This window comes from Neolamprologus multifasciatus, chromosome 3 (genome assembly GCF_963576455.1).
Source record: "Neolamprologus multifasciatus chromosome 3, fNeoMul1.2, whole genome shotgun sequence".
Lineage (NCBI taxonomy): Eukaryota > Metazoa > Chordata > Actinopteri > Cichliformes > Cichlidae > Neolamprologus > Neolamprologus multifasciatus.
Window position 1 is genome coordinate 33,032,689 of NC_140441.1, and position 25,267 is coordinate 33,057,955.

Here is a 25,267-nt window from a genome sequence, read left to right on the forward strand (position 1 = left end):
GACCAAAAACAAGGCAAGTGCAGGTGTCACATGTGTTGAGTGACTGAGCTGACATTTGATATTTAGAAGTTAGCAACTTTAACAAATTAATTATAAGAAAACAATGTAGCAAATCTGAAAATATGGAATATGATAATTATGATCGTTTCATTTATCTTGTACAGATATAAACAGAGCCACATAGTGATTACTCAGGACAACAGATTAAAAAACTAAATGTGCTATATTTAATTACATGTGATGTAAAGGTTAAAAAAAAAAGAAGAGGAAGAGAGAATTAAAGCAACATAAAGGTCTTTATCTGTTGTACTGTTTGCTGTGATAATTTTCTTCCGCTGTGATCACCAGATGTTTTAGGCCTTCACATCCTTTTCTGTCCAGCAGGGGTCGATGTTGAGGCAGCTTTTGTAACTCTTTTTTTGAGCGTCTTTAAGATGTGGCAGAGCTGTTTTAGCCTCCTCATCTTTCAGCCCATCTTCCAGGGGCATAATTTCCAGGGGGGTTATGAACCCCCCAATAATCAGACCCAACCAATAAACCCCCCATAAAATGTGAGAGTGAAAAATGAATAATCTTGCATAAATAGGCTGTTGACTTTCTTTACTCATTTCCGTTATTACGAGCAAAATAGATGCACGTATAATCATCTGGGAATTTACCCAGATTTATTTATTTACTTAGACAGAGATCTTGACACCCCCCCACCCCCCACCCCACCCCAATTTTCAGCACAAAGTTACACCGATGCTGTCTTCTCTACTGTTGCACTTTTAGGCTGTGCAGGTGTTGCAGATCCTTCTAAGACAGCTGCAAGGTGTCAGTGTTTTTCATGTCCTTCTGCACTACCCTCCAACATCCGGAGCCACATGGTAGCACTGAGTTAACATCACTATTATAGAGCCTGGTCTTGGTTTTAAAGTTGTGTTGCTTCAACTTCCTGAAGTGACTGAGCTGGCTATAAAAGCACCTCAAGCTTTGTTAACTCTGCCTCTGATGTCTTTATGGTCACTGCCTATCTGGCTACCAAAGTACTTCAGCATTCTTCAGGGTCGACCAACTAACGTGTTATCATCACTTCTGTCTACTTCTGGTTGATATATAGACCGATTTCCTTGGCATAGTTACACAACACAACATAAGACGAGGCCACACAGCTGAATTTCCACTTAAGGTGAGAAATTTAAGAATAAATGTATAAGTGCTCAAATCATATAGGGACTATTAAGCAAAACTGGAGCCTTTGAGACCCATCGCGTTCTTGGTGAGAAATCTAACTTTGTGATGTAAGATTATGTTTGTAGAATAAAAGTTTATCTAAGCAAATCTGCAAAGATGCAAAAAGGTGCAAAAAGGCTGTATGAATAAAAATACAACAGTGATTCAAAGGACAGAGCACAGTAATGGTTTTATAGTGCTGCAGCCTGGTGGATCACATTTATTTGTCAGTACTACAATCAGACCACTAGATGGAGATAAAGGCCTGAGGATAATCCAGAGTAGCTGATAAAAAGGTCCAGTGCAGTAACACACACACACACACACGCACACATATATTTGTGCTTGCATCTTTGTGAATACACTTGCTGACTTCATCTTTACCTTAATCTGAACTTTTTGGCTTTGTGCATTTTGACAACCCAACATTTGTACCATCAGTAGCAAAAGTTAGGGTAATTTCCATGGGAAGAATGTCATACTACCCACAATCTGTAGGCCGTCTTTGCCAATTATTGTTTGTTTCTTTTGAGGAAACCACTCTTGTATCCATGGATTGTGGGCCATCAGTTCTGTGCCAGCATTTTCTTTTATAATAACTTGTCCTAGATTGTTCACAAGGATTATGTGTGTTGATGGAAATAGTGTGAATCAGCTAAAAGGTCCTACTACGGTCAAAAACTCAAACCAGCAGATTCCTGAAATATGACTAATACAGATTTATTCTTCGTCCCATCTCCCCACAATATGAATAGTACAAGTACTAGTATAGAACAGCTCTTTGAAGTTATATCCAAAGACCCATGGACTAAAACTGAAGCCAGTTCTCACAAATACAGCAGCAGAGGCACCCTTTATACCATAACCACTACATCACTTAAACTAAAATGTGTCACTGAAAGTGATTTACATAGTAATAAATTATTTTTAGTTCACAAAGACAAGGTGTCCACAATTTGACAGTCTGCTTAACACGGACTAGCGTGTTTTTGTGCTTTTGTTTGTGGTAAGTACCTCAAACCCAGTCTGAACACTCAAACATGCCTTTAAAAGTCTGTCCCACAGTGGGGACCAGCCAAAGTTGTCCTTGCCCTCCTTAAATATCAGAAGAATTAGAAATTTAAATTTAGGGCTGTCTGGCAAACACACACATAACCTTTACTTGGATAGGCCTGTTTTGTAGTCTGCTTGGAGAACACTTTTATAGTTGGTGCCCCTATGCCAAGATGTCTGGGCCTGAGCTGTACCACCCCCAGTTTGTCATAAAGAAATGGGAGGTACACAGACATTCACACAAAGCCTTGCGTTTACCCTCTGATTACAAAATTTCCATTTGCTGGACTCAAGTGGAGTGTTGCAGGTGTGGAAGGTATAGCATTTATGTAAATTTAAACTTCAACCTTGCTTTGCTAGTCCCCACAATATGTCTATGCAAACAAAGTCCCTAATACAAGATCACACACAATAACTGCTGGCATAAGACTTACTTTACAAGTTTTCACACTAAAACACATTCACAGCAAACACATTTTCATCCCCACAACAGGAGTAATACAAAGACAAACATGGCTGCAAGTGTACAAACTTTATTAGAATACACGAGTGTTACTTTTTACTCCAACTTTATCTTTCACAAATTAATCACTAAAAGTGAGCCTGAGGCCTCGATCGGCGAAGCTGTAAAGAGAGACCAAACTGACAGTTTGTCCACAGGGATGCAGAAAATGTACAGTAAACATGAGGAGTTATTCTGATACTGCAATATGAACCTGCCTCTCTCCATCTCCACTCACCATCTGCCACACACACACACACACACACACACACACACACACACACACACACACACACACACTTTTCATTTCTCTATTACTTGTCCTCATTCCTTACCCGTCTCACTTTCTTACTCTCTCTCACACACATACACACCTAACCTGTCTGACACAATAGCATCTGGCGTCTTTATGCTGCTGCCTCTCTCCTGAGACAGACACACACACACACACACACACACACATACTCTTTACTACTGCAGCAGCAACATGTCACAGGATCATAATTTACCTGCACTTTAATAACTGACACAGGAAGTGCAAATATTTAAAAATACCAACCTTGCGTTAACAGCTACACACACACACACAAACACACACACACATATAGATGTCTTGATGGATGCTCAATCATTTAGTTAAGGAAATCCCAGAAAGTTGAATCTCCTGCTGAAAACGCTATGCCCAGATACGGACATTGAACTTTCTGCGACAAAGTTAAAGTGCAGTTAAGGCACATTCACAGCTAAATGCAATTAAGTTTTATTGCTGCTACAAAAAAATCCAAATATGAGTTTTACATTTTTATCATATCATTGGACTTTATATAATTTTTGCTACTATACGTATTTTAATATACTTAAAACAGTTTTATATTTAGGTAAAAAATTTTCTCCCGTGTTGAGCCAGCGCTGGCTGTATATTGAATGACAATAAAAAGTCTGTCATAACTGAGTCGTTGAGGATGTACATTGTGTTTTTTAATGTTTAGGTGTATAATATTTTGTGTCTTGAGGTCAAAGAAGAAAGCAGTCACTGCTGGGAAGCTATAGTATGAAATCTTTGTAGGTGGAAATCCAAACCTGATTTATGAAACACAATAAAGTTATACCAAATTTTTTACCACTGTACAGTTTAAAGGACAAAAAAAAAAAATAGATGACATGACAACAAGACTAATAGAAAAGAATAATAATTATTAATTAAGCGAACTCCATAGCTGAATACTGCAGTTCCCCTAGTGGCCACTTGAGGCTGATCTACATCAGTCCACACAGACTGATGTAAATAGGTCCAACTTTACAGCATTATGAAGCACATTTACAACCAGTGTTGGGACTAACGCGTTATTAAGTAACGCGTTACAGTAACTACGTTATTATTGTGGTAACGAGCACGGTAACTAGTTATTATGCCAAAATCAATAACGCGTTAGTTGTTACTGGGATTTAGATACGGTCGTTACTCGTTACTTCGTGTGGTGGCTATCGCGGAGCTTCCACAGATTCTGTAACATTAGCAAGTGGTGGAGGCAGCAGGTGGATGAGGGAAAGGGGACGCAGAAGGAAAAGAGACCCGAGGCGGCCGCCAGTCCAAGTGTGAACTGAACTTCAGGTAAGAACTGCAGTCTATCTGGGTCAGATATAAACCAAGTTTAGGTGGAGTTTATTTTCGTTATTCTGACTTTTTCCGTACTGCGTACGCTAGCATGACGGAGTTTCTATACAGCTGGGTGGGTGCTATGAAGTTAATGATGTTGAACTTTATTTTGTTCATAAGTTATTAGAGTTGCCAACCGTCCCGTCTGGTATTCAGAGAAAATATTACGCGTTTCTTATTGAGGTGAAAAGGAACAGTTTGTCCCGTAATTCAGCTACAATGAAAAAGGCACAAAGCTGGAGTTATTCTGTGTCTTTGCTGCACAGCTGCCTCTTCTTCTTTCATTTCCCTCCCTCTCCTGTTTCTACTTCAATCATGAAAACTGATCAATGATCAGCTGATCGGCTCTCTTGTTTGTTTATCGCCCACTTTGCGCCAGAAAGAGGAAACCAGCCGATGTCGCGCTAAACAACAGCAGCACGTTTAAGCTTGATCAGCTGTTGTTAGAATTTATTTAATATTAATTTCTAGTATCAGCAGATGTTTGCTGGAGCCACAGCTGCAAAAAAGCTGCTGGTCATAATGTCGGTTTGGTTATCTGGTGAGAGGGAAACATGAAGATGAAACCAGGAGATGTCCTTAGGTGATGGAGAAACAGGTTTACCTTTTAGGTGACATGAATGAGTTGAAGGGAAGTTATGAACTGTTTCTGAGAGACAAATAACCCCAGGATCCTTTTCTAAGTAGCTGACAGCTACTTAGTGCAGTGCAGTGCACTTGTGGCAAGTAAGCAAGCTAGAAGACAAAGTTGGCAAAGTGGCAAAGTTATGGAAGCAACACATTAACAAGAGAATTCTGAGTAAAACCAAAGTTACTTTCCCTAGTAACTAGTTACTTTGAAAGTAACGAGTAACTTGAAGTAACTGAGTTACTTGAAGTAACTCAGTTACTTTTGATAGAAGTAACTAGTAATGTAACTAAGTTACTATTTTAAAGTAACTTACCCAACACTGTTTACAACATACACAAACCTTTGTGGCCAGTTTCCCTTTACATAACTCTGAGGTGGATTAATATATTTGCATACTGGAGTTAGGAGTGTGGCCACATTGATTATTAAGTGTCCTGACACAGGAAGCTCTAGCCAAAGTGTGTCTGCAAGGGGTCAATCCTGCCAACTGGAGTCACTGAACTCTACTATGTTTGTGCTGGTGGAGCATTTTTAGGGTATTTTAATGGACTGCCTGATGTTATGGCATGCTCTGTGGTGCAGGGCATCCAATAGATCTATATACCAGTGTTGGTGAGTAAAAGTCTAATACTTTATTAGCAGTGTTGGTCAAGTTACTTGAAAAAAGTAATCAGTAACTAATTACTGATTACTTCCCCAAAAAAGTAATCCCGTTACTTTACTGATTGCTTATTTTCAAAAGTAATTAATTACTTAGTTACTTAGTTACTTTTTAAAAACACGATTTACTTGAATAGGTGATAAAGCGATAGATCTTTCAGCCCAATTCTACTTTTTCTGCATAATCCATCATACAAAATGTAATCAAATGGAAACGTCTCTTTTTAAAATTTGTTTTATTAGTTTTATTCTTTTAACTTTATGCATCAAGCAAAAATTTAATTATATGCAACATTCTCTGACTTGAAGAAATTAGTTTAACATTTAAACCTATTTTCTGCACATTCCAGCACATAAAATATATTTTTTTGTGTTTACACTCAGTCTTTCAAATAGATGCAAGAAAACACATCAGAAAATAAATAAAGTCAAAGACTTAGCGGTCCTGTTGCTCTATTTTCACCTGTATAGCAGGAGTAGGGTAGGCGGAGGTTTACCCTGGTGCAGGTGTGCCGCAGCAGTCAGTGGAAGAATCCGCGAGTTTCTCTGTGAATTTCCCATTACGTCGTAGCGCAGGTGCTTGCTTGGAAGTTTAGGGGTTTTTTTCGCTGTAAGGAAAGTTTTCTTCCCACGCACAACGGACACTAATGTCTTTGTCACTTTTTATGGAATCAAACTTAAAGTAAGGTCAGTACTTCCACGCTTTAAATGCTGCACGCTCATACTCTCTCGCACTCGATATATTATCCATTGTTGATCTGCACACAGCTGTTGTCACGAACGTTGCACTCGCTTATGTCACTGTCATGAGACATTCTCACAAAAAAAATCACGGTTTTAGTAACGCAGCAACGCAGCGTTCCTACGGGAAAGTAACGGCAATCTAATTACCGTTTTTGCAACAGTAATCCCTTACTTTACTCGTTACTTGAAAAAAGTAATCGAATTACAGTAACGCGTTACAAGTAACGTGTTACTGCCCATCTCTGTTTATTAGTCTAGTATTAATTAACAGGTACTTACATCTGTACAGGTTATGGATCCAGTCAGTTAAATGTATTAGTTGGTAACTTCAGCCTCTTCTCTAAATATGGCAGTTTTGTCTCCAAAAAGCAACAACAACAACACATGGTTATATCCATGTTTTTACATTACTTAAATTTGTCTAAAACCTTTAATTTTTCCATTATTCGCCCATGTCTGCCTCATTCCCAGCTCTCTGCTCATCCCTGAGGAAGTAGTCCCACATGGACTGTGTAGAAATCACCATGTTATGTTGATCCACCCGTTTCCCCCCCTCTTATCCAAGGGTGTGTGCAAGGGTGGCTGTCACCGGGCTGGGAATTGCAGGATACAGCCATGAGAGATCGCCAGTCTGTCTAACAAAAGTTTTTTTTTTGTTTGTTTGTTATCTTTTCTATTAATTTTGTGTTTTTTTTATTATCAGATTGACTTTTCACCAATAAATGCTAATAAATGATGTTAAACTGGGGCTCTTCACCATGAGCCTTTGGGTGTGCCAGAGTCAGTGACATGCAGACTGGTTCAGTAATGCAAGTCCACAAGGAGATGGGAGGCACTACCCATAATAACTCTGCCCATTACCTATTATGAGACAACCATCAAGAAATTGTTAGATCCTTGGTAAACACTATTTTAATACTTCTTTAAATAACATACATGGCAATTTATAAATGCTGGATGCAAATTTTTAAATGCAGAGAGTTGGTTAGGCAGCAAATGTTTAAATAAGCTAAAGTATAAAAGTCAGAAGAAGAAAGAGAAGAAATGTTCAAATACAGAAGTTAACATCTGCTTATGGGGGAAAAACCCGACATTGAACAGTCGGTCATTATGAAATAGGAGATGCACCGTGACCAAAAAAAAAGGGGACAGGATGTGGAAAAACCAGGCAATCTGACCGTACATGTGCTGATTTTTGAAAACTCTGATGAAGTGTCTGCTGGAAAAAAGCTGCCGAGAACAGAGCAGGACAGGTGCAAGCCATTAAAGCCTGTGTGGAAAGTCAGAAAACTGGATGAGATGGAGAAAGGGAGCGAGACAATGGCCACCTAAATTCACTGACAGTCAGACTTTCTGGCTCCGCGATCAGTAAACTCCACCTGCCTGTTTTGCCCAGGTGCTCAAAACAAACTCCACTTTCACTTTCTGCTGATCTCCTGCTTGCTCTCCATGTTTCCCATCACTGCAGACATTTTTTGATCATATCAGGACACATTAAAAAAAATTATACATCTCCAAACTTGTGTATTTGACCCCATTTATGTGTCACTGATTTATTTTTTAATTTAAAACTGAGGAAAGAAGCCAAACTTTGGGAATAATTGGACAGAGGGACATTATTTTAGAAGCAACACCATTTCATACAACTATTTTTAAAAACTTTCCACATATAAAGAACTGAAATGTCACTTACATTAATGGGTTTTCAGCATTTTAAACTGTTTTTTGGCTTCTTGGTTGGGCAAATCAAACAGCTTTAAAAACGTGGGAAACTAAACGGTCATTTCTGACAATTTTGTGACATTTTAGACCAAAAGATTAAATAATAAGCAGAAAAAAGTCCCACCGATTATCTGACAATGAAAATAACCCTTCACTTTACTTAAACTTTATGTTAAATCCCTCCAAAAACTTCCTATATTGTGATTGGATCTCTTCTGTGGCAGTGATGGATGAGTTGTTTCCTGCTAAATGAGTGAAAGAGTCGTTAGGCCAAGCTGACTCTCAGATGTATCAGTGATTGTGTCACATGAATTTATCAGCGGTCAGACTCAACATTTAAGGCCTGGAAAAGGTAAAAAAAAAAAAAAAGGAACAGAAAAAAATGAAGTGAGTTTCCTGGCGGGTTAATGGGAGATAATGGAGGTCTGATTGTAATGTGCAGCAGGACGGATCTGATGTGGGAAAACGGAGAGAAAGCTGAAGGCAGAGATTCTATCTGCTGGGAAAAACAAACCTGCATCGCTGCTTTTCTTTCTTTCTTTCTTTCTTTCTTTCTTTCTTTCTTCTTCCTTTTTTTCTACTTCTCTCAGATATGATGCAGTGCAGTTTTCTTTCCCATTTCCTCTTCTTCTACTTTCATTTTTTCTTTGCTTTTTCAAGCATTCCTGATTCATTCATGTTGTTTTACTCCCATCCTTCCAGCCTCTTTCCCATCTTACCTCATCCTTCTCGATTTCTTTCTTTTCTCTCTTTTCTTTTGTTTTTTTTCTCTCATTTCTTTGTGCTTTCTTGTTTTCTCGTCCGTCTTCCTCCAAATAATTAATTTTTTTCCCTGAACTCTTCTACATTCCCCCTGTGATTCTTTCTTTTTCCCAGTCCTTCCCGGTTCACTTGTTTGACGTGTCTCATTTTTCTCCTTTTCTCCTCTTCCTTGATTCCACCCTTGTCTTGTGCTTTTCTCTTGTCTTTTTTCATAAACCTTTCTCTTAATAATTCAATTTTCTCTAAATGTTTCTTTCCGTCAAATCTTTTTTTGTTCTCTCAGCAGTTTAACGTTTCTGTCTTTCGTCTTAACCCCTTTTTCTTTCTGTCTTCATGCTTACTGTTTGTCACAGCCTTTGTTTTTACTTTGTCTTTTTTAAAGTCTTCATTCTTGGTGCTTTCTCCTCTTGTGATCTTTCCACATTATCTTCCTCTTTTCCCCTCCTTTTCTTTACTTTCTTATTCTTTGTCTTCTTCAATTTTTAACCTTAAATAATTGTGGTTATTATTAAATTACTCATATTACATTAAAATCCGCTTTTGGGATTATGCAACAATGTTTTCCTTTTTTATGGGAGATCTTTTGATTAAATGTGGTTATTTCGTGTTTTTTAAATTAACTATGCAAACTATTGCATATAAAGGTCTAATTTTTTATTATTTGAATAAATCATTTGTTAAAACTTGACCTCTGCTTTCTTTCTGTTTCTTTAGTTATTTCTTTTATTTTTGCCGCTAAAGTTTGTGCTCTGTTTCTCTCTGCCCGTGTCTATTGTTTTTTACATGCATCTTTTATTTTGATGTAATGGGCACTTTTTCTTTTTCAGTCTCCCTTTTCCCTCAGTCTCTTCATCCCATGTTTTTCTTGTTCTCTTCTCTGTCTTTGCCTCCTCCTCTTGTTTTCTTTCACTTTTTTGTTTCTACTCATTGTTTTTGTTTATTCTTCCTGCTTTTATTTTCTTATTTTCGTGTTTCTTTCTCTGCTATTTGAGTTTCTTTCTTTTATTTATTTTTTATCCTCATCCACCCCTTTCCACCTTCTCTGTTTTTAAAATGCTGCTCCTTCCTTCTTTCCTGCCTTTATTTCTTCCTGCCCCTTTTCTCTGTGCTTTCCAGTTTTCCCAAAAATTACCTTTTACCCTCCCTTTCTTCCCCTTCGTCTCATTCCCTCATATTCTATTCCCCCCTCCTTCTTCTCCACATCATCCCTCCATCTCTGCAGTGCTGAGGGCTGCAGAGGAGCCTCGACGGTTAATTATCCTGCTTCAATTACATCCACTTACAGCGCAACTCCATTTCACACCCCGTCGTCAGCCTCGAGAGGCACGCACACACACACACACTGAATGAAAGAGATATAGAGAGCACAAAAGGTCGTGTAAATTCTGTCTCACTCTGGTATTAAAATGCTTTTTTTTCCTCTTTCACATGTTCTCCCAGCCCAGATGTGCAGCAGCGCAATGAACTGTCGGCATCAATTCAGGACGACATCTGCCGAGTTTCCTGGCTTAAGTACAAAGCCTAATTTTCCAATCAGATGATGACGAGTGTGAAGATTTACAGATGTGTCTCGTGGATGTCAAAGTGTGCTCCAATTATATGAGCAGTAAAACACATTTTCTTTAAATGTCAGCAGTAGACTGCAACTGTGCAGTTACATATTTCCCATTAAGGCCTTAATGGGAAATATGTAACTCTATTGGCAACAATGTAAGACGACCCTGATTATGAGATGACGCCCATTTTCAAACAGCTGGTTTTGTTTAAAAAAATAAATAAATGAAACTTTTGCTTTCCTTTATTAACAAATGGGAAGCAAACGTTTATTTATACCCTTACGTGTATAAATAGCCTTCCTCTCAGTCAGTGTCACCATCTGTGAATACATTCTTTCCTTTGAGACTGTGCAAATGTTTGGGTTTTATCTCAAAAGCCAAACTAGTGGACAGATCTGTAGATCTGAATAGTTGTAGATGAAGGTGTAATCGTCCCAGGATTTTTTGCTTTTATTAAAATTATTAAACCTTATGATGTTTGCAAAGGGGGCAGAAAGATGTGAGGTGTAACTGTAAGAGTTTTTCTATTTGTTTTTATTTCTTTTTTTCAAAAGAAATATTTGAAATTGTGTTTTTATAGCATGTTTCAAGGACAAAAGTCAAAATGTGCTTTACAATATAAAATAAGACACAGAATCTATTTATGCCAAAATGGCATAAATAGATTTTTTAAAAAGAAAAAAGAAATGCAAACCTACACAGATTAGTTTCAAGCTTATTTTTAAAGGTGTTGTCCACAAATGGGTCTTAGCTCCACAACCTCAAAATCTTCTTCTGACCTTAATGTGGTCGAAGGCACCACCAACAACCGCTGACCAGCTCAGAGACCTAGTAGTTACATGCAGATATATTGGTTCAGGAATACAGCAATCTAAAAACAATCCCCAAAATCTTTAATTGAACTCTACATTTTCTAGGGAATAAGTGTCAAACAGACATCAGTAACTAGATTACGCCTTCAATATAGAAGAAAGCTGGAGACACCATGTCCAAGCAGATCCCTGTTACACTTCCCATGAAGTTTACTGCCTGGAGATCATGTGTTGTCTGTGCTTTGTAATGTAACTTTGATGAGTTAGCTCAGTCAGGCACAGGCCTCCACACAGACTCTTGCACTCATCACCTGATGGCGAAATTTCCATAACGCAGACCCAGGTGGACCCTAGCAGACTTTGACCAATTTTCTAAAATTAATTCAAATTGTTCATTTTTTAGCTGTGACTGGGCTTGTCTAACAAAAGCTGTTTTAGCCCCGGGCTAGCTTTAGTTTGATTGGCTGCCCCTCATAGATGGAGGATTTTTACCACATGGTGGGTGGGATCAAGTGCCCTGAGCTTTTGGCTCATCAGATTACGTAACGCATTGTAATGCTTTAACTTTGTTTAATATGAACATTAAGTCAAATGGCTCCACCTCCTTGGTTTTTTCATTCTCGCTTTCACCCAGTCCTTGCTCATACTGGGTCGTCTGAGTGTTGGGATCTTCTCTGTATCATTGTCGGGTGTTTACCTTACAGCCTGTTGTGACTGTTTGGTGCTATAATTAAAACGGAATTGAAAAACTAACATTGCAACAGTTCATATATGACAGAATAAGTCTCCAGATAAAGTAGAAAAAAGTAGAAAGGTGCTATGTAAGAACCAGTCTACTTACCATTAACCATTGAAAGGCACTTCATCTTGATTATTTCTGTAATCGCACGCTTGTCCTGGTTTGGCTGCACAGTAAAAATTACTCAACACTTGACTGGAAAAAAAAAGAAGTAGTATTTGTGTTCTGTTCACCTGTTTTCAGTGACTTCTTTCCTGTTTAAAGCCTGAGCAAAATTTGGCATTGAAAAAGTAAAAAGAAAGAAGGAGGAAAAGAAGATTGAAGGAGGTTTTATCTTGTGCAACAGGCAGCGTTAAGAAATGAGACGGGTGTTTTTTGTCTAAGAGGGCAAAGCAGAAAAAGGGATTTGTCTCCAAATGCAGCTGTAGCAACAGGCAGTGTGAGTGTGTGCAAGCACAAGTGTGTGTGCAGCTAAATGAGTTATTGAAGCAGAGACATCCTCGCGTCTGTTCTTGACTGATGAGAGCTGAAAATAGGATTTATGTTTGAAACAGAAGGGGACGGCTGTAAGCCAGTTAAGACGGCTGGAGAGCCCATTTCACACTGAGGAAATGGAAGTCGGTGTGAGACGTTTGTTTGAGGGTTTTGCTCTGACAACAAAGATTAAAAGGTACAGATTTTTAACATTGTCGATAGCAGAGCATTTCGACAAAACCCTGCAGAGTGGATTTAATGTGAAAACATTGGTTTTGTGTTTCGGTTCGAACATGGGGAATAGAGCTTTTTGATTGTCGTACGATTGTCAGACCTTCAAAGATGTAACTGAGTTTCCTGGAGAAGAGGCCAGCTTTTTCTTGTATTGGTGTCAGTGAAGCGCAAACAATACAGGCGCCTGTTGCCAGATTAGACTGTTTTCTGTCCAACTGCCCTAGTTTTTCTTGAACTGAGTGGGTACAAAAAAATTGGAACAATTTCTTACCATTTGGGTGGGTTACATTTCCTTAAAACCCTTAGAGCCCAATTACCACAATTTGTGTCATGAATGTTGTCTGATTCACATATTTAGATCCAGTGCAAGTTACACTTTCTGGGCATATAGATATCTCAAATGGCTTTTATGATTAAACACCCTCAGACTGGCTTAAAAAAATTATACAAAGAGATTTGCTTTATTAAACTTGCTTGAGAATACCTTGTTTTCAATAGATTGACAGATCCCAGTTAATTAAATTGAGCACTATTAACATTAGTTGCTAAATGCAAATTCTGTATAATTCCTTTTTCCAAATTTGATATCAAGCAATGATGAGCTGGTCCTGATGAAAAAAACCCAAAATTCTGGGTTTATCCAGTTCTCTTCAGAAGGGAATAGCATGGATAATGTCATGATTTCATCCAGGAGTTGAAGCTATATCACGGCTGCTTTTGTACATATTTCAGGATATTAGTGCACCACTTTGAGCTCTTGTTGACAGAGTTAGATCCACATCTGATGAGGAAGAGAAATAGTTTCAGAGAGCTGATTGACCTGGAAGATCGTCTAGCTGTGTCCCTGAGGTAAAACAGTATTATTTTACTATTTCCATATCGTTCTATACTAAGTACCAGTGTGCATTTTGAGGTATGCTGACACTTGTTGCCAAATACAGTGATCTGATTGGTCAGATCTGTTTATTCTATTTGTTTTTTTAATCTGAAAAATGTGGTTCGAGCTGCAAAAGTAAGTGCTGCAAATTCTTCCTGTGAAATTCCATGTTTGCTGTGAATGGCTTCATTAAGAACAGGCGACTCCAAAAAGTATTTTTAACCCACAAAATATTTGCACAAATTTTACACGTTTGTTGTGTAAAGGCCTTCACACTAAACGGTTACGTCATGGTTCTGAAATTTGTCCCAGAGCTTTTCTGACTTAAGTCTTCTTATTTGATACTCTGTTTAGTTCGTAGTGGGTTGTTATTATTAGTTTCATTTCCATTTTTATCTTAGCTAGGATTTTAGTTTTTTAGTATAGTTGCCCATATTATTTTTCTTAGCTTTTCCCTTGTGTTCCTCTTGGTCAAGGTTTCTCTGCATTTAGTTCCTGTATTGCTTTGGTAGTCCTTTCAAATAATTTCAATCCAGTTTTATTTACATAAATCACAACAACAGTCACCTCAAGGTGCTCTAAATTGTAAAATTAAGACCCTTCCATATTACAATGAAACATCTCTCTTGTTTCTTGTACTTTATCCTTGTACTTTTAGTTTTACTTCATTTGTCTCGTTACCCTGATTAGTCTCTCAGCTGTTATTTGTTCCACACCTGTTCCCTATTTCCCTGATTACCCCTTAGTGTGCATCAGCTTGTATATATAACTTACGTTTTCCATTTGTTACTTCTGGTGGTATCTGCATACGTTTATTTCAAAGCATATTTCAAAGTATGTCTGTCACTGTATTTAGCTGCCTTCCACATGGACTTTGGTTTCTTTGGACCTTTGCAATAAAATATTTGCTTTTTTGTTTATTTCTGCCTTCCTTTCACATCTGCAGTGGGTCCTCATTGTGCTAGATTATGACAGTTTGGCTTTTTTAACATCAAATGTGTTTGTTTAATTTTTAAGGTAGTGAAATCATAAATGAATATACCAGATGGTTTGGAAAAGAGAAATAGCTTCGCAGTTTCATCTATTTTTCTACTTTTCAGCCGCAGGTCACTCCAGGAGGGCTGGATACTATCCCAGCTGTCGCATATCAGGGACCACCACCATCATCCCACCCAGCCTCCAGGTCTTCTGAAACTGTCCAGTAAAGAGGGATGATTTATTTATTTATTTATTTTTTTTAAAAACTGGTCAACCATGTCTCTAACATGTCTACTTGGTATCTTTCCATTGTCAGAACCAAAACATGCCAGAATCTTCAATCTTCAGTCAAGCTTATGTGTTACTGTAATCACATTACATTTTTAGCAGTTCAGTAGTATAAATGCTGAACAAATCCAGTCATTTCATTACTGTTATATTTCCAGTTACTGGTGTTACATTTTTTGTGTGTGAGGAATATCAGCATATTGAAAACGCCCACTGGCAGAACATCAAAAAAATAACTGGCATCTATTTATCGTCACATAAAACATGTCCATAGCTACAACTGTATCGCATAGTAGTGGCGTATAGAACCAGCTATGATTCACCTACAGTTTGAAATATGGAGAAATTGACTCTTTGTGATCATAATGTTGTGTATGTTGTGAGAATTATTATTATATGCAGATTATTTACAGTACTGGTGTGCTTACAATACACAATGTCATAGGTTACTTGTATGAAATACATTTCTGCTTTTTTGGATGACTTAGATGAAAGACTTGTCTCTATATTTTGTCATAGTCTTTGAGCCAAATGCAAGCTCGTCTGCAATTCAAAACCCCCACCTCTTACAGAGCTTTGTCAAAGACATGGGACCTTCAGTGCAGTACTTTATGAATCAGAATCCGAATACTTTATTAATCACTAAGGAAATTATGTATGCATTAACGCAATTCAATTGAATTTTATTTATATAGCGCCAAATCACAGCAGTCGCCTCAAGGCACTTTATATTGTACAGCAACGTACAACAACGTAAGCATTGAGAATATAAACTGATGCTTTAAAGGTACATTTTGAGTCAGGATGCCTCTCTAAGGTGAAGAATTTTCGATGTAAAGTTTAGGCCACAGTCATTTTTATATTGCGCAAATATTTTCACCATACCAATAACCAAATAATAAATAAACTCTGTAGTTAAGTAGGTAAATTCATGAATGTCAATGTGGTTTCCCTTCAAGAGACAGAGACCCTGCAAACGGCAGTGTGGGGATAACAGAAATCATTTAGAAGCAGCAGCAGACAGGACAGAAAATGACATTAATTTAAGAGGTTGAATCTTTTACATTCATTTTCAGGGCAGAACACAGGATTTGCCTTTGACACAGCAGAGAGCATTCATAAACCAGTTAGGAGTTTAGTGCAGCCTATTTCACACTAAGAAAATAGAGCCACATTCAATACAGAATTTGAAGATAAAAAATAACCTAATTACAACAAGCATAGCTTGATTTAATTCACATTTTGCCAAAGAGATTATTCTCTTTTTCTACTGCATAAATGGTTCTCAACAAAGCTGACAAAAAAAGGACACCAAAGGCTAATCTGTGGACGAGTCATAAGCCAGTTAGAAGAATCGAACGACAATTTCACACTAAGTGAGACTTCTTTGACATACTTAGCTTTGATGTGCAGAACAATACCCTATGTATCAGTTGCCTCCAATCCTTTGTTTTCATGTCATTTCTCAGCTGTTTATTAAATAGCAAAAGTTGCGTGAATATTTGGAAACATCTTAGTCATCTGGTCTAGGGTGGCACCGGCCATTTGTTAGTGAGGCGCTTTCTTGCAATATCTTTGTAATGAAAAGTTATTGTTTCGTATTCCAGCTATTCCTCGGGAAACTTTTTTTTTTTTTAAAGTTACCTTTTATTACTATCCCAAGCTTCCAGGTAGGAAGGTAGGTAAAAAATGACCCCCATTCATTTCCTATGGAATTTCATGTAAACCTATGATTGCTTACCAATTGTGACTCTCGAGAATATATATTCTGTGCTTAAAATGATTTCAGACAGCAAGAACTAACAGACAGCAGGTAGCGATTCATCCCCAATAATTGTGTCGCTGTAGATGAACAGCTTGTACCATTCAGGTGGAGTTCCAAGTTTCTACAGGACATGCCAAACTAGCCCGCCAAGTATGTCGAAAGATCTTTTATAAAGCACGCACCATAGATGGAATGGATTACACAAACATTGCCCAGAAGTCGTGCAATAGATTCAGAAACACAGGGTGCAACTTCACCACAGATAACTTTTTCTCCAGTGCGCCTCTTGCCCAGCATCACTTAGAGAAGGATTTCATTGTTTTGGGGACACTACAACAGAACAAGGCAGACATCCTTCCTCTGATTCCTTCCAAGCCCAGCGAGTTTTACAGCACAGATTTTAGATTCAGCGGCAGCCTTACCATGTTCAGCTGTGTCAGAAATAGGCTCCTGTGCACAATGCATCACAGCAAAGTGGAGGATGGAAAAGAAGTGAAAAAGACCAGAAGTGATCACATTTTACGAGACCAAAGGAGGTTTACACACCATGACCAGATGGTTGGCACCTACACCTGCAAGCATCAAACACCGAGGTGGCCCACGGTGCTGTGGTACAACTTACTTGACATCCCCACTGTGAATGCCTACACTTTTTCACAGCTCAGCACCCTGAATTCAAGAATAGCATCAGCAATGGATGACAGGTCACACACGAGAAGCTCATTTTAAAGATGTTAAAAGTAAAAATAAAAAAATATGTCAAACATTAAATCTCTCAAGTGGGACCAAATATAATACAAATGATTACTCTTAACAAAAACGACAAATGTGGCATAAAAAGACATTACTCCGGGTAATTTTCCTAATCAGTCGTGCATCTAAGGGTTGATGTTGTGTTGGTATGTTGCCATCTTACTGTTTTGAAACTGACTTTTGGAGGGGTTTTTTTCAGGCAAGGGGTTACGAAAGGTTTTTGACCTTGGTAAGTATGCTCCTGTAAAGACATCCAAAACCCAGAGCAACATTGTGGGGATAAGTCTGGGTGAGCGTCATCATCAAAAGACACCTTATGAAGCAACTCATTAGTTATTAAATCTTCCGCACCTATAAAATGATTTTCTTGACAGTTACTGTTTGTTTACTCGACACCAAAGCAAACACTCATGCACAGGGAGGGGAAAAGCTAGTTTGTTGAATGCCACAGGTGCTGATTATGTTGATTATGTTAGCCCTCTGTAACAAGACATTAATGAACTTGAGGATAGAAAGGCTTTTAAAACCTTTTTTGGGGTCAATTTACCAAATACCTGGTTGGAGAAGATGGCTGCTTGGCGATATGCTTCTTACTACCTCATTCTATCATTACTCATCACAATGATCAACTTCTTCCTCTGGATGTTTTCATAAATGTGATTTCATCAACTGGCGGATCCATGCAGAGCTACTGAAGCGAAGCAGAGTAACGGATCCACAATGCAGTTCAACGCTGCATGACGTCAACCCATTCAAAGCAAATGAGAGGCAAAAGCGGTGAAACCCGAAACACACACCTGTGAGTGTGGCCTTCTGCACTGAGCAGCGAGTCTCTGGTTTGAATTTTCCGCATATTACTCTCTTCAGTATTTTCCATCTGTCTCTCGTTGTCTATTAAAAAAAAACAAAGAATACAATAAGAATAGGTTTCAAACATATGTGCAAAATCAGTCATTTCTATTTATTTTTTAAAAGTAAATTTCCAGGATCACCTTCTTCTTTGCTCCCACTTTTGGCCTCTTCTGTTTCCTCTCTGCTAAACTTTGGTGGCCTCTTTTTTTTTCTCAAGTTATCAGATCTTTCGCCAGAGCAGCTCAGACAGAAAACCAAGGTACAAAAGTACTAAGTGCAAATTAAAGAAGCATGAAAGAGAACGTTACCTAAGACACATGAACCCGAATTAGAATAACAAATTACATAAGGTGTGTAACAAAAGACTATGTGTAATGTCATTAATAGGGTGTATAATGTGACCAGAAACACTGGTGGTGGAAAGCAGCTGGTGCAGCATGTCTACGGTTACACGTGCACTCCCTCGTGTTGCATTCATTTTGCACTTTGGGATGGTTTGTATTTTCAGTGTCTGACCTGGCTATTCTTAATTTTAAATAAGATGACATAATCCAAACATGAGCTTCAAAATAATGCAGTTATTTAAAGAACTTTCCAAATTGTAGTATTTTTGCCTTCGTTGTGTTTGTATCTAGACAGCATGAGTTTAAATACTGCTACACACACTCACTTAAAGAAATCCATAAAGTGATTAAAACACAAGTCAAATTACATGTCTGACCTTAAATTTATGTGGTTAAAATAAAATCCCGGGCTCGAGAGTGTGTGTGAAGGATGGTGTTAAAAGGATTGGAGCAGATCTCATTATTACAGTGGACGGGTTTAATCATAGTTTTCTAGATGGTGTTTTCCACTTGGTTAGCTCTCTGTCTCTTTTTCATCTTACAATTAGACGTTTGCTAAAATATGCCACGGCTGCTCTTAAAGCACTCCTTTTTCCTGTGATTGGTGTATTTTCAGATTTTTGTTATTGTTTTCTTACATTCCACCAATGCTTTCCTTGTATATTCACTGTTTTCTTCTTTCAATGTTGTTAAACAAGAGAATATTAAATAGTTTCCAATGGTATTGATGAAATAATGAAAGTTATGGAGAGATCTACTTTGTCTTTAATATAATGGAACTCAGCAGTACTCATGTTTTGTTGCACAAAGTGCCAAAGAAACTAAAAAGTAATGTGGTAATATAATTAATTTTCTTTCTGATTAGATCCCCCAACAGAAGTACCTTGCAGCTTGGATAACTTTACAGTCCAGCTCAGTGGCAATGTTTATCTGCTCTCACACTGTCACGAACACGTGTTTTCATCATGGGTAGTTGGTGTAGACATAGCTGCATTTAAAAAATCGTGATGAATACCTTGATACCACTGGTTGTGAAAACTGGTGTGAAACCCCTTTTCTGAAGCCTTCTGTACACAAGACTTTGTACACAAGACGGACCAGTTGCAGGAACCCAAAACATGGTAGGTGTGTTTTATCATGATTCCTATCATTTTGATGACGGATTTTTAGGCTAATAGTTAGGTTAACATACTTACCTCTCATCTTCTCTTTCCTCACAAAACCGATAGATCCTAAACTTCTTTTAAGTGTCTCCCAGCGCAATTCTTAGCATAATTTGGTTCCTGCAACTGGTCCGTCGGGTTATTGTCTCCCCAGACACACTTCCCTTGTGCTTTTGGAAATCTGTTTTTTCCTATTTCCGTTGTCGTTTTTCCTATTTCTGTTGTGTTTTGTGTGCTTTTGCAGCGTTTTTCTTATTGCTGGTGTTTTCTTAAGTTGCCGTCCGTTTGGCTTCTCAGGGCTACCGTAGTTGCCACATCAGTTTGGGTACCAACAGAGTCCTCCACTGAATTTCGTTGGTGAAACCAAATTGTAACACCCCTTTCAACACTTGGGATACAGATTTAAATGGTTACCTGTGTGTTGGGCCAATAGCTGAGGTTCGACTACTGGAGCAGAGTGGATGACTAATGAAACGCTCAGAGAACTTGGTTTGATCAGTTTGTATTCACAATTAAAGAATCTCACATACATACAATGAAAACAATAACAGTACATGAAAGGAAAAATTGGGCCCAAGTCACGGAAAATAATAAACAAAACACACACACACCCGGGGGATTTGACTCAGTCTCTCTCTTGTGTCAGCCGACACCCTTAAGTGTGAGTCCAGCAATGAGGATTCTCCTTGCAGGATGTGCAAAGGAGGAATGAAGTGCAAATCTGTCCTACCACTTAAGTAGAGTTTGTACAGTTCACGATTCGTCCAAAGAATTTAGTTCTCTTCTTAAAACAATCATCTCAAGGATCCTGGAGGGGTGGCTCGCCATCTTTGGACTGGATCATCACTGAACTGTACTCCCAAGTAAAAAAACCTGACCTGTATAACACAGTCAGAATAACATTCAAAAATCTATATTTAGTCATTTATACATATATCCTTTCTTATGTTTCGTTCATACATACTAACAAATTTGCATTTTACCTTTCCAGTATACAGAAAGAATGACAGAATATTCCAAAACAGACAATGATAACTTCTTACCAAAGTAACCAATAAAATGGGCTCTCCTGGAGCTTCAAAATGGCGATGGTGCAGCGTTGTAGCACAACCAGAAGAATCCGAGCAGTAACAAACTCCTTTCTGGTTAACAACAATTTCCAGATAGTTTATTTCCACCGTACAATCCGACTGAATAAAAGCAACCACGCTTTCCACTAGGAAAAAACGGACTTTTCTTCCTCTTTCCTGATATCCGTAGCTGCTACGCAGTGAACGGCAGGAGGCGGTACTTCCCCCTGTATACTTCAAGGACCATCAGGACATTATAGACATCTTCTATTTTATTAATTCTCAACAAAATAATTTAACTTAATAAAACTTAACAGTGAACTCAAAATACTAACACCACTCATAACACACTAAAACCCTTAGTAACTCTCCAGGGTTACACCCTCCCCCACTGAAGGGTGGCACGTCCCCGTGCACCTTCTCTGCGGCTGTGTTATTACTGGGTTGACAGGAGGGATGGTGGTTTGATCGTACCATAACGGGTCTGCAGCATCCATTGACCTTATTATGGCAGCACCCAGACCATGAAAAAGTGACTGAACCACCTCTATTAAAGGGTTTCCAAGTTCAGCATAGTGGAGTCTCTTTGGTCGACTTCGCTGCCTGTTTGAACATCTGACGGCCTCATCTAACCCCTCTGATGGCTCTTTTATGTGGGTTAAATTAGCTATGTCATCAGTTTCAGGAACATCTTGTGTACCTTCAATGTCAAGCGGCTGAGATTCCCCAACAGGTGAAATGAGGGGCACTGAAATCTCACTATTCTTCCCAGAAGATTCACTTTCATCACCTCCAGTTCTTCCTGGCTCTTCAAGGTCAAGAAAGCTGACCTGAGGTGAGCTTGTGGCTGGGGGCTCCTCCCCTTCTTCTATGGGAATTTCCACCTCAATCTCATCTGAAACTGCTCCGGGAACAACCGCTCTGCTAAGAGGGATCACACTGTCAGTAACGCGCTGCTCTGGTGGAATGTCGGTTGACACATGGTCAACCTTGGGCATTAGGGTGGAGGCAGCTGGATCCAAAAGTACAATCCTTGAAGGATACACTTCTTCATCGTCTGACATGACATCATCAAAGCATTCGTTTACATAACCTGGGTTTTGACGGGTTCTTGGCCTTCGCACTGTTGGCGGTACTGGGGTTTCAGGAGCACTTACGGGCAGAAACCCACAGGGCAACAGGAGGTCCCTGTGTAAAGTGCGCAAAGGACCATTTCCAGCCTCAGGACGCACTGTATACACGGGAAGGTCATTAGCGTGTGACACAACTACATACACATCTGCCTCCCATTTGTCTGCTAGCTTGTGCTTTCCCCTCAGTCTCACATTTCGAACTAGCACTCGATCCCCTGGTTCAAGGCTAGACCCTGTAACTCTCTGGTCGAACCTAGTTTTGTTACGCTCTGCAGATTTCTTAGCATTTCTGCTCGAAAGCTCATAACTCTCTTTCAGGCGGTTCTTCAGGCCTTGCACATACTGTGAATGAGACAATGGCAGAGGATCAACAGGAAGCCCGAAAGCTAAGTCCACAGGGAGTCTTGGTTGTCTCCCGAACATAAGCTCATAAGGTGCAAACCCTGTGGCTTCATGCTTTGTGCAGTTGTATGCATGCACAAGAGGCTTAACATAGTCCCTCCAACGGGACTTGTCCTTATTATTTAGAGTGCCTAGCATCTGCAGCAGCGTTCTGTTAAAACGCTCCACAGGGTTACCCCTTGGATGGTACGGGGTTGTCCGTGTCTTCCGGATTCCTGCCATTTCACACAGCTCCTTAATGGTACGGGACTCAAAATCGGGGCCCTGATCACTATGGAGTTTTTCAGGGAACCCGTAATGTGATATAAAATGTTCCCACAGACACTTAGCCACGGTAGTCGCCTTTTGGTTTGGCGTTGGTATTGCGAGGGCATACTTAGTAAAATGATCTGTTATTACTAATATGTCCTTGGTATTACTTTGATCTGGTTCCACACTCAGAAAGTCCATGCAGACTAATTCCATTGGTCTGGTTGTCGCTATTGAAACCATTGGGGCTGCTCTCTCTGGTGGAGTTTTTCTTTTCACGCAGCGATCACAAGTCTTAATCTTTTCTTCAACCACTGAGGACATTTTAGGCCAATAAAATCTAGCTCTCACTAGATCAAGGGTGCGTTCAACACCAAGATGGCCCATGTCGTCGTGAAGACTTTCAAGTACCATATCTCTCAGTTCTCTTGGTAAGACAAGTTGATGAGTCACTCCCATCACTCCCTGTCTCTTGCGAAACAAGACTCCATTTTTGAGTTCTAGCCGGTTCCATTCTCTCAACAAGAGTCCATACTCAGGGAGCTCTTTTCTCACCTGAGGTGGAGGTGTCTCACCACTTTCCAACTGAGTAATTATTTCTCTGATGCTTGCGTCTGCTTGCTGTTTCTCTGAGATTTCAGCAAATGAGAAAGAGGGGATAACTGGCAGCCCATGACTGTCATTCCCTTGGAAGCAAGGTGGCAGGGCTTCAGGACTGAGTGCTATGGACTCAACCAAAGCAACTGAGTGATCAGAGCACTCAGAACCTTCACCAGCAAAATAGATGTCATGCCGCTCACAGATAGCTTTGATCACCTCTGGCTGAATGACCTCTGAGGTTTCCGTTTCTGAGAGGTGGTTGGCAGTGAACTTACAGATCCTTTCCTTCTCTTTCACCGAGATATGATCATCTATGAGTCCACCATGTGGCCTTCGTGATAATGCATCTGCGTCCACATTCTGTTTTCCAGCCCTATACTGCAGCTTGAATGAGTAGGTGGAGAGCGCAGACAGCCATCTATAACTAGTCGCATCAAGCTTGGCAGAGGTTAGAATGTATGTAAGGGGGTTGCTATCGGTGACCACAATGAAACTAGCCCCATAAAGGTAGTCACTAAACTTTTCTGTGACAGCCCACTTAAGGGCTAGGAACTCCAACTTATGTGCTGGATACCTAGCTTCACTTCTAGACAACCCTCTGCTTGCAAATGCTATAGCCTTCAGCTCACCATCTTGCTTTTGGTATAAGGCTGCACCTAACCCAGTCGTACTTGCATCCGTGTGGAGCAGGTAGGGAAGTTTAGGATTAGCAAAACCCAAAACAGGTGCTGAAGTGAGTCTCTCGATTATGGTGTCAAAAGCCTGTTGACAAGAAGCAGTCCAACGCTCACCAAATGGTTCTTTAGGATTGCGGTACTTGACATTGGCCTTTCTTTCCTTGTTCTTGCAGGTTGGAGGATATCCGGCTGTTAGCTCATTCAGCGGCTTCACAATTCTAGAGAAATCCTGAATAAACCTGCGATAGTAACCGCTGAACCCAAGGAAGGACCTCAGTTCCTTTAGGTTAGATGGCTTTGGCCAGGTTTTCAGGGCACTAGTTTTCTCTGGATCCGTCTCAACTCCGTTCTGGGAAACAATATGGCCTAGATATCGGACAGAAGACTGAAAGAACTTACACTTCTCTGGTGAAAGTTTGAGACCATATTCCTTCAGGCGATTCAGAACATGCAGAAGGCGCCTCTCGTGCTCTTCAACTGTGTCTGAAAAAATTATAAGGTCATCAATAAAAACTAACACCTCTTTCAGGTTCAGATTACCCATGCAACGCTCCATGCAGCGCTGGAAGGTGCTGGGGGCATTTGTGACTCCTTGCGGCATTCTATTAAACTCATAAAATCCCAAGGGACACACGAACGCTGTCTTCTCCTTATCGGCCTCCTCCATTTCAATTTGGTAGTAGCCGGATTTCAAGTCTAAAACCGAAAACCACTTTGAGCCTGTGAGAGCTGAAAAAGCCTCTTCAAGATTGGGAAGGGCATAGGAAGCGTCCTTGATTGTCTGTGAGTTCAATTTGCGGTAATCGATGCAGAGACGGATGGAGTCATCACGCTTCCGGACCACCACAATAGGGGACGCAAAAGGAGACTCAGATTCGCGAATCACGCCTGCATCCAACAGCTCCCTTAAATGTTTTCTCACGGCATCAACATCCTGTGGGTGTATTGGCCGGGCTCTCTGCTTAAAAGGTGTCTGGTCGTGAAGTCTGATGTGATGCTTGACCTGACCTACATGACCAAAGTCGAGGTCATGGTGAGCAAACACTTCTGGCATTGACTTCAATGTTTGTGTTACTCTTTCCTTCCAGTCAGCTGACAAAGGAGAATCTCCAAAGTCAAACTGTAAATCTGGACTAGAATTGTTCTTGTCTTTGACAGAGTCAGGTACATTTGTGTCAGACTTATGTGCTACTATTTGTTGAACAGCACTGAGTTCAGCGATCACTGTTTTTGGTGTGATCGTTACATCATGGGTGGTTTCATTTTTGACTATCACTGCCAATGTGCTCGCCCTTTTCTTAGGCAATGTGACTAAACAATTTGCTACCAGTAGGCCACCAGGCATAGAGGTTGCT

General features: G+C 39.6%; 1 protein-coding gene across 1 annotated transcript in view; it reads left to right on the plus strand.

Moving 5' to 3' along the window:
* Positions 1-25,267, plus strand: part of LOC146522634 (uncharacterized) — a 518,363-nt gene that overhangs the window by 118,855 nt on the left and 374,241 nt on the right. The window lies entirely within an intron of this gene.